This window comes from Oncorhynchus kisutch, linkage group LG21, assembly GCF_002021735.2.
Source record: "Oncorhynchus kisutch isolate 150728-3 linkage group LG21, Okis_V2, whole genome shotgun sequence".
NCBI classification, from domain to species: Eukaryota; Metazoa; Chordata; class Actinopteri; order Salmoniformes; family Salmonidae; genus Oncorhynchus; species Oncorhynchus kisutch.
The window spans coordinates 24,570,902-24,580,703 of NC_034194.2; the positions used below are offsets into that span (position 1 = coordinate 24,570,902).

The window sequence follows — 9,802 nt, forward strand, 5'->3', positions numbered from 1 at the left end:
TACCCCAGCTGCCAGATTACTGTATAACCCTAATAACTAAACCACTGGGGACAAGACAGATAATTACCCCAACCACTCAATGAATACCCAATGTCATTAATGTCATTACTCTCTCTGTCCTTCAATCTTTTTACATTCCTCCTCCCATCTCTCTCCCATCTCTCTCTCTTTCCTCTCTCTCTCTCTCTCTCTCTCTCTCTCTCTCTCTCTCTCTCTCTCCCTGTCTCTCTCCTCTCTCTCAGGAGTTCTTCCGCAACCTTTCTCAGTGGATGGATCAGCACTCTGTGATGAACGACGCAGGGAACTTCTTGATTGAGACATGTGACGAGACTGTGTCACGTGACCTGAAACAGCAGCTTCTCCTGCTCAACGGGAGGTGGAGGGACCTGTTCGTCAAAGTCAAACAGGTAACGGAGCTATCACACACCTGGTCATGGAGACAAACTGATCACACTATTAGACCTGTTGGTCATAAGCTATGGGACACACAGGTAGGTAGTGGCACATTAAGACCCATCAGAGATGCAGATAAATGAGCATACCTGCCCTATGGCCATTGATGCAGGTAGCTGAACACACTTGACAAAGACACACTGGTTACAGCCACAGCAGTGCACATTAAGTCTCAAACCAACACACTGTGCCCCCTGTCTCTGCAGTACGCCCGTGAAGACGAGCTGGACAAGTGTAGGAGGGACCACATGAGGGCCATCTCTGCCCTGAGGGAGCTGCTGGACGGTGCAGAGTTGAAGCTCAACGCCCCTGTACAGGTCTCCTTCCTCAACATCAGGTCTTTCCTACAGGATGTGGAGGTAGGTCATGAGTAGGCTGTGTAATATGCACATACAAACTGCATTGTCATGTTGTCTAAGCAGTTTTTATGAAGTAGCATGCAAACCTATATTTTATTCTGTGTTCAGAATGCTGTTTGCTTCTGTAAACATACTGTGCTAGAAAGCCTTCCAGCTTTCTCTATAAGCCACAGAGTAGATCCAGTCAATATTCCACAAACATTGCTACGGCAGCTATGATTGAATCTAGCCCTTGTAAACACACGACTAAGATGAGATTTCTCCTTCTTTACTTTCACATCTCCCACTCAGAACACCAAGAAAAAGGTTGTTGCCATGGAGACTCAGTACAAGTTGGCTGCCTGCAGTGCCCAGCTCCTGTCCAAGGATGCCCCGCAGGAGGAGGGCGCCAAGGCCATGGCTACTATGACAATGGTCAAAGGTCAACTCAGTAAGGTTGGTATCACCAGAGGGTAAAAAGTATGTTTTTTTTATCCTTTCCTGCCTCAAATCGTCCATTTGCCAGTGTCAGCTACTGCAATGTACTGGGGTGACTTTCCCAAAAGCTTCTTATTCTAATATTGATACTCTTTTGTTCATGTCCTACAAACAATGGACTAAAATGATCTTAATGCCGCATTTCCATAGAGGATTTACTCCAGTGTTTTACCCAAACGGCTCAGACTTTTCTGTTCAATGCTACAAAAGTTTCATCATTATACTGGATCTCTCTAGGAATGAATTACCTCCCTCTCTCTGATCCCTCTGCTGCATTCTAATTATGGACACTATTGATTCTCATGGAGCCTTGTTCCCCCTGTCTCTGTCCCAAGGTGAGGGAGAGGTGCCCTTCTCTGGTGAGGGAGTGCCATGGACTGCTCCCCCTGCTGGAGGAAATGGAGAAGCACATCACAGGCTTCTACCAGGCTCTGGAGAGGGCCATCCGGATCACTGCAGCAGGCAGAGACCCAAAGCCACAGGCCCAGGTCCAGGGACAACACAAACACAAGTGGCAGGTGAGCTAGGGGACTAGAGTGTGTGTGTGTATGTGTGTATGTGTCTTTGTGTGTGTGTCCTTTTCTGTGTGTGTATGGTTGTGTATAAATAAAAGTGAGTCTGTATATCCCACTCTGGGTGAATTTATATATCTACTGTACTCCCTCTGCTCCCCCAGGACCTCCTGAGCCAGCAGCAGAGCTGTAAGATGTGTTTATCTGTGATTGAGAGGAACCTCCACTCCCTGCAGAGGACGCTCTCCTCCAGCAAGGCCCTGAGGAACTTCGACCAGACCCTCCTGCAGAAGAGAGTGGCCGAGATTCAGACCTCTGCACAAGTTAGCATTACTGTACTCAGGTGTCATATAGGAACTACACATAGGAACTACATTACCCATGACATTGCGTAATGTTGGCTGTGCCTAACAATATTTGTGCCATGTTTGTGCTGCTACCATGGTGTGCTGTTGCCATGTTGTGTTGTGTTGTCATGTTGTGTTGCTGCCATGTTGTGTTGCTGCCATGTTGTGTTATTGTCATGTTGTGTTGCTGCCATGTTGTGTGGTCATGTTGTGTTGCTACTATGTTGTGTTGTCATGTTGTGTTGCTGTCATGTTGTGTTGTCATGTTGTGTTGTGTTGTGTTGCTGCCATGTTGTGTTATTGTCATGTTATGTTGCTACTATGTTGTGTTGTCATGTTGTGTTGCTGCTATGTTGTGTTGCTGCCATGTTGTGTTGTCATGTTGTGTTGCTGCTATGTTGTGTTGTCATGTTGTGTTGCTGCCATGTTGTGTTATTGTCATGTTGTGTTGCTGTCATGTTGTGTTATTGCCATGTTGTGTTGCTGCCATGTTGTGTTGCTGTCATGTTGTGTTGCTGTCATGTTGTGTTGTCATGTTGTGTTGCTGTCATGTTGTGTTGTCATGTTGTGTTGCTGCCATGTTGTGTTGTCATGTTGTGTTGCTGCTATGTTGTGTTGCTGCCATGTTGTGTTGTCATGTTGTGTTGCTGTCATGTTGTGTTATTGTCATGTTGCGTTGCTGCCATGTTGTGTTGCTGTCATGTTGTGTTGTCATGTTGTGTTGCTGTCATGTTGTGTTGCTGTCATGTTGTGTTGTCATGTTGTGTTGTCATGTTGTGTTGCTGTCATGTTGTGTTGTCATGTTGTGTTGCTGTCATGTTGTGTTATTGTCATGTTGTGTTGCTGCTATGTTGTGTTGCTGTCATGTTGTGTTGTCATGTTGTGTTGCTGTCATGTTGTGTTGCTGTCATGTTGTGTTGCTGTCATGTTGTGTTGTCATGTTGTGTTGCTGCTATGTTGTGTTGCTGCTATGTTGTGTTGTCATGTTGTGTTGCTGCCATGTTGTGTTATTGTCATGTTGTGTTGCTGTCATGTTGTGTTATTGTCATGTTGTGTTATTGTCATGTTGTGTTGCTGCCATGTTGTGTTGCTGTCATGTTGTGTTGCTGTCATGTTGTGTTGTCATGTTGTGTTGCTGTCATGTTGTGTTGTCATGTTGTGTTGCTGTCATGTTGTGTTGCTGCCATGTTGTGTTGTCATGTTGTGTTGCTGCCATGTTGTGTTGTCATGTTGTGTTGCTGCTATGTTGTGTTGCTGCCATGTTGTGTTGTCATGTTGTGTTGCTGTCATGTTGTGTTATTGTCATGTTGTGTTGCTGCCATGTTGTGTTGCTGTCATGTTGTGTTGTCATGTTGTGTTGCTGTCATGTTGTGTTGCTGTCATGTTGTGTTGTCATGTTGTGTTGTCATGTTGTGTTGCTGTCATGTTGTGTTGTCATGTTGTGCTGTCATGTTGTGTTGTCATGTTGTGTTGCTGTCATGTTGTGTTATTGTCATGTTGTGTTGCTGCTATGTTGTGTTGCTGTCATGTTGTGTTGTCATGTTGTGTTGTGTTGCTGTCATGTTGTGTTGTGTTGCTGTCATGTTGTGTTGTCATGTTGTGTTGCTGCTATGTTGTGTTGCTGCTATGTTGTGTTGTCATGTTGTGTTGCTGCCATGTTGTGTTATTGTCATGTTGTGTTGCTGTCATGTTGTGTTATTGTCATGTTGTGTTGCTGCCATGTTGTGTTGCTGTCATGTTGTGTTATTGTCATGTTATGTTGCTACTATATTGTGTTGTCATGTTGTGTTGTTGTTATGTTGTGTTGCTGTCATTTTGTGTTGCAACCATGTTGTGTTGTTGTTTTAGGTCTCTCTCTATGTAATTGTTTCGGTGTCTCTTTTGTCATGGTGTGTGTTTTGTCCTACTTTTACATTTTTTTTTATCCCAGCCCCAGTCCCTACAGGAGGCCTCTTGCCAGGCCACCATTGTAATTAAGTATTTGTTCTTAATTGATTAAAAGTTGGGTTTTTTAAATAAAATAAAAAACATCAGAGCAGAGATTAGCATTTCCAGACCAGGAAAATTGGGGTACAAGATTGTTTCGCACAAGATTTCCGACTCGGGTGCTCACATTAACAATTTTGAAAACTGAAAATATTGACTTGATCAAAGATGATTGTCAGTTAGAGGTCACATACAACTACAGTAACTACATTACCCACGCAGCATCACTACATCTTTACCACCCTTTGTGCTCTTCCCTCCAAGGGTCTGTTGAAGGAGGTGGGGGAGTGGAGGAGGCAGGAGGAGGCCAACAGCACCATGAGGAGGAGGTTTGAGGAGTCTCGTCAGGAGCTGGAGAGAGTGCTGAAGGTGGCAACCACCTGCCTGGGAGAGGGGGGAAACGCAGAGGAGCTGCTGAGAAAACAAAGCGTAAGACTAGAAGAAAAACACCAGTCAACCTTACTCAGTTTAGATGAGTGGGAGGAATCCCTTTTAGAGATTCATTTGAGACTATTTGAGACTATCGAGACTATTTGAAATGATTGAGAAAATACAATAATAAAATGAAATCATTTTTTGCTCCCCCTCTGACTTTTTCTGTTAATTCCGTTCAGGAGTTCTTTGGGCAGCTAGACCAGCGGGTCCTGAGTGTGTTCTTAAAGGCCTGTGACGATCTGACAGACATCCTGCCTGAGGAGGAGCAGCAGGCGCTGCAGGACACTGTCAGGACGCTGCACAAACAGTGGAAGGTCAGACAGCAAAGTTTGATCACTTTCATACCTACAATAGTAGTAATGGCAGTCTTCATGAAAGGCATAAAGTGCTACATGATATTACATGGGGGTACAATAGCAGCCATCTTGTAGAGCATCTTCCTGGACTGATGTTCCTTTATCCTTGTGTAAGTCCTTTTCTCTCTGTATGCTCTGAAAAACAATGTCCATTTAGTCTCCCTGTGTCCCTGTGCTTCTGCAGGACATCCAGATGGAGGCGCCGTTTCACCTGCAGCGTCTGAAGGTGGAGGCAGAGCGAGGCCGGGCAGGGGCCGTCCTACAGGAGTGCAGGGCGGAGCTGGCCAGAGAGATCCAAGCACTGACCACCACAGGCAGCGAGACAGTCATCAGAGAACACAGGGTGAGAGAAGGAGGGAGAGAGAGTGAGGGAGGTATTGAAGGAAGGCGGGAGAGAGGGGCAGGAATGAGTTCACCCTAACTAACCACACCATTATGTGTCTATCCTTAGGCCTTCTTCAGGGAGAAAGCACCTCTCAGTGTGTGTGAGAAGAGCATAGGCAACATGGAGGAGCTCTGTCAGACACTCCCTGACAACGACTCGGCTAGACAAACCCTGGACTCCACCAGGAGGGCCCTGGCAGACGTCAAAGGTCAGATAGAGGCCACCCACCTGAAGCTGCAGCAGCACTCCCAGTGGAGGGAGTGGAATGACAGGTGAGAACGGACAGAGATAGACGTTTCTCTGAGAAATCTGTCCAAAGTAACGAGGGTTTCTCCAATCTCAAAAATATATATATTTTTAATTATGCTGATGTGAAGTACCTTACTTGTAAAGAAATAATGTGATAATGTAGGGAAACAAATCCCCCTTGATCCAGGTTCTCAGAGCTCTCTGATTGGCTGTTGTCTCAGAGAAGCCAGGTGAGGCTCCTGAGGGAGAGAGCCAGAGATCGCTCCCACCTGGAACAGGTGGATACTACTGTCCAGGTGAGCAAGATGTGCTATATCCCAGAATTACCACAGAGGTTATAGTTAAGAATGCAATGAATTCCATTTCCCCATTGATACAGAACCTCTCCATCTTTACTACTACCTCTTCCCATACCTCTCAATCTCTCCCACTCTATCCCCTTTTCATATCTCCGTGTCTACCCATTACTCTCTCCTTCTACCCTTCACCCTTCATCCCATATCTCTCCCTCTCTACTCCTCAATCTCCCCTCCCTTTCTACCCCAAATTCTGTCATCCTCCAACCCCCCCTCCCATAGGAGCTCCAGAGGGCAGCCGAGGGGCAGGAGGAGAGCCTGTCCTGGCTGAATAGTCGTCTGGCTGTACTGACAGAGGTCAGTCCTGAGGTGGAGGCTATTAGACAGAGGGCTGCCCTGGCCAAACTCTCCTCTGACCTCACCGCCCTCCTCTCCTCTCTCTTGGAGGTAAACCATCTTATTTTTCTTGTTATGGCGATACAATTGTCCTCTTGTCATGAAGGTCAGAATTGAGAGACTGATCTTTGTAACTTCCTTGCCTATCCAAAAAGTGAACTGGTGATCCCTGCTCTATTATAATGTTATTATGCTGGTCTAGTCTGTGTTATATACCAGTATACAGTATGTTTTAAGGACCTGCCTCTCTCTCCTCCTCTCTCTGCTCTCTTGGTCTCAGTGGGGTCAGGAGGGGTCTGTGAGGGTCCACAGTGAGGAGCTGAGGGAGGATGTGCGTTGTGCTCTGGAGGAGGTTCTCAGGGCTCGGAGGGAGGCTCAGGAGCAGACCAGCAGGATCCTGGAGGCAGATAACCCAGAGGAGGCCAGGCAGCTGCTCCTCATACACCAGGTAGGGGCTGAGGGAGAGGTGGGCTGAGGGAGGGGTGGGCTGAGGGAGGGGCTGGCTGTGCTTTAAATACAAATTTAAAGCACATTCCTACTGTGTAACTATAATGTCTCATAAAGCCATTGTGTGTGTTTGAGATCGACTACATTGCATTGCAGTCGGACTGCACAATCAGAATCACTGATATACAAATCACCTTGCATCCCAAAACACTACTTAGAAGATTAGCGATTCTGTGCTTCTCCTTGCTCAAACTGATCCTCTTTAACACGTTGATTTTCTCTCTGACTTCCATTTTCTGTCTTTCTGTGTCTGTCTCCCTGTCTTTGTCTCTCTGTGTCTGTCTCCCTGTCTTTGTCTCTCTGTGTCTGTCTCCCTGTCTTTGTCTCTCTGTGTCTGTCTCCCTGCCTTTGTCTCTCTGTGTCTGTCTCCCTGTCTTTGTCTCTCTGTGTCTGTCTCCCTGTCTTTGTCTCTCTGTGTCTGCCTCCCTGTCTTTGTCTCTCTGTGTCTGTCTCCCTGCCTTTGTCTCTCTGTGTCTGCCTCCCTGTCTTTGTCTCTCTGTGTCTGTCTCCCTGTCTTTGTCTCTCTGTGTCTGTCTCCCTATCTTTGTCTCTCTGTGTCTGTCTCCCTATCTTTGTCTCTCTGTGTCTGTCTCCCTGCCTTTGTCTCTCTGTGTCTGTCTCCCTGCCTTTGTCTCTCTGTGTCTGTCTCCCTGTCTTTGTCTCTCTGTGCGTCAACAGCAGCACCTGAAGCGTCTGCAGACCGACAGGAAGAAGGCAGAGCTACTAGTCGCTCACTGTCGCCAGCTGCAGAAGGCAGAGGGGCTTAGTAGCTCACTACGGGAACTAGAGGGTGCTTTCAGAGAGGTGGACCGCAAAGTAGGGGCCCAGGAGCACAATCTGCAGGTACAAGTCTCTGGATGAACTACACTGTATTCACACACGTGGCTGTGTTGAAATGCATGTGCATGTCTTCCCATTGATCTTTCAGCACATGCACCTTCCCTGATCAATGATTGGTCTTTGTCCTATGTTAACTTGCCATTGATCTGTGTGCTGTGTTTTTGACGTTTTCTTCATATCCTCGACTTACACGTTTTCTTTCTTTTCTTTTCAAGTAAACATGTCCCTCTCGGCCTTGTCATTGATCAGTTTAAATCTGTGTGTCTGTGGGAATGTGTGTCTGTCCCGTTTGTGTGTGGGTGTGGCTGTCAGTGTGTTTGTGTGTGTGTGTGTATATGTGTGCGCAGGGTTGGGGAGTAACTACAGTTACATGTCAACTAAAAAAACAAACTGTAATCAGTTACTTTACCAGCAAAAATATTGTAATCCGATTACAGATACTCTTGAAAAACTAGATAACTAGACAAACTTAAACTTGGATAACTTTTAAATTCAGAAAGGATGTTTTAAAAAAAAAACATTATGTCTCCTTTCTGTTTTCTCAATGACATTCAATTAATCATTGAAAAAAGGTGCAAGTTTAAGTTTGTTCTACCAGACTGAGTCTGGCCACAAGTCAGAGACCATTGTGATGACACACCAAATGCGTTTAATGGATCCTTTTTGTCTTCTTCTAATGCCTCTTAAAGGTAAAGTAATCCAAAAGTAACTTAAAGTAATTAGGTTACATTACTGATTTGGGGTAATACAAAAGTTACTTACTGAATACAATTTTGGACAGATAACAAGTAACTGTAACAGATTACATTCAGAAAGTAACCTACTGAACCTTGTGTGTGTGTCCACATACTGTATGTTGTGTTTGTATTCAACGATATCTGTGTGGGATCCTCAGGCGACTCTGGGTGCATGGCAGGAGTTTGACGCAGAGAGAGAGGCAGTATGGCAGTTTGTCAGCAGTACCAGCCCTGTCTTACAGAGGGAACTCATCTTCAGCAGCCTGGACAGCCTCAGGACTGAGCTGGGGTGTACCAAGGTAAGTCTGTTAGAGATATATCCAGTGTGTGCGTCTGTGCATATATACAAATTCAAATGAATGATGATCATAAAAATGGACAATGACCACAAGCACAGTGTATATTAGTCGGTTTACAGCTGTATGCATGATACATACAGAGCCTTCAGAAAGTATTCACACTCCTTGACTTTGTCCACATTTTGTTGTGTTACAGCCTGAATAAAAGAATATGAAATTGAGATGTGTTGTCACTGGCCTACACACAATACTCTGGAATGTCAAAGTCGAATGATGTTTTTTGACATTTTTACAAATTCATAAAAAATTAAAAGCTGAAATGTCTTGAGTCCTTATATATTCAACCTTTTTGTTATGACAAGCCTAAACAAGTTTAGAAGTAAAAATTAGCTTAACAAGTCACAAAATAACTTGTATGGACTCACTCTGTGTGTAATAATAGTGTTAACATGAACTACCTTGAATGACTACCTCATCTCTGTACCCCACATATACAATTATCTGTAAGGTCCCTCAGTCGGGCAGAGAATTTAAAACACAGATTCAATCACAAAGACCAGGGAGGTTTTTAATGCCTTGCAGAGAAGGGCACGTCTTGGTAGATGGATAAAAAAAGAAGCAGACATTGAATATCCCTTTGAGCATGGTGAAATTTTAATTACACTTTGGATGGTGTATCAATACACCCAGTCACTACAAAGATACAGGCGTCCTTCCTAACTCAGTTTCCGGAGAAGAAGGAAACCACTCAGGGATTTTACCATGAAGCCAATGGGGACTTTAAAACGGTTACAGAGTGTAATGCCTCTGATAGGAGAAAACTGAGGATGGGTCAACATTGTAGTCACTCCACAATACTAACCTGAATGACAGAGTGAAAAGACAAAAAGATGGAAACCTGTACATAATAAAAATACTACAAAACATTAACTTAAGGGGGCTGAATCATTTTACACGCCCAATTTTTCAGTTTTTGATTTGTTAAAAAAGTTTGAAATATCCAATAAATGTCGCTCCACTTCATGATTGTGTCCCACTTGTTGTTGATACTTCACAAAAAAATACAGTTTTATATCTTTATGTTTGAAGCCTGAAATGTGGCAAAAGGTCACAAAGTTCAAGGTGGCCGAATACTTTCGCAAGGCACTGTATCTAATGAAGTTATATT

General features: G+C 44.7%; 1 protein-coding gene across 4 annotated transcripts in view; it reads left to right on the forward strand.

Moving 5' to 3' along the window:
• The first annotated feature begins 5,384 nt into the window (after positions 1-5,384).
• syne1a (spectrin repeat containing, nuclear envelope 1a) overlaps positions 5,385-9,802 on the forward strand; it is a 142,709-nt gene continuing 138,291 nt past the window's right edge. For all 4 annotated transcript variants that reach the window (XM_031800202.1, XM_031800205.1, XM_031800204.1 and 1 more), the window contains exons 1-6: positions 5,385-5,582; positions 5,747-5,855; positions 6,138-6,302; positions 6,532-6,699; positions 7,437-7,601; positions 8,494-8,634. The gene's annotated coding sequence lies outside the window, so the exon portion shown is untranslated. The remainder of the gene's footprint in view (positions 5,583-5,746; positions 5,856-6,137; positions 6,303-6,531; positions 6,700-7,436; positions 7,602-8,493; positions 8,635-9,802) is intronic.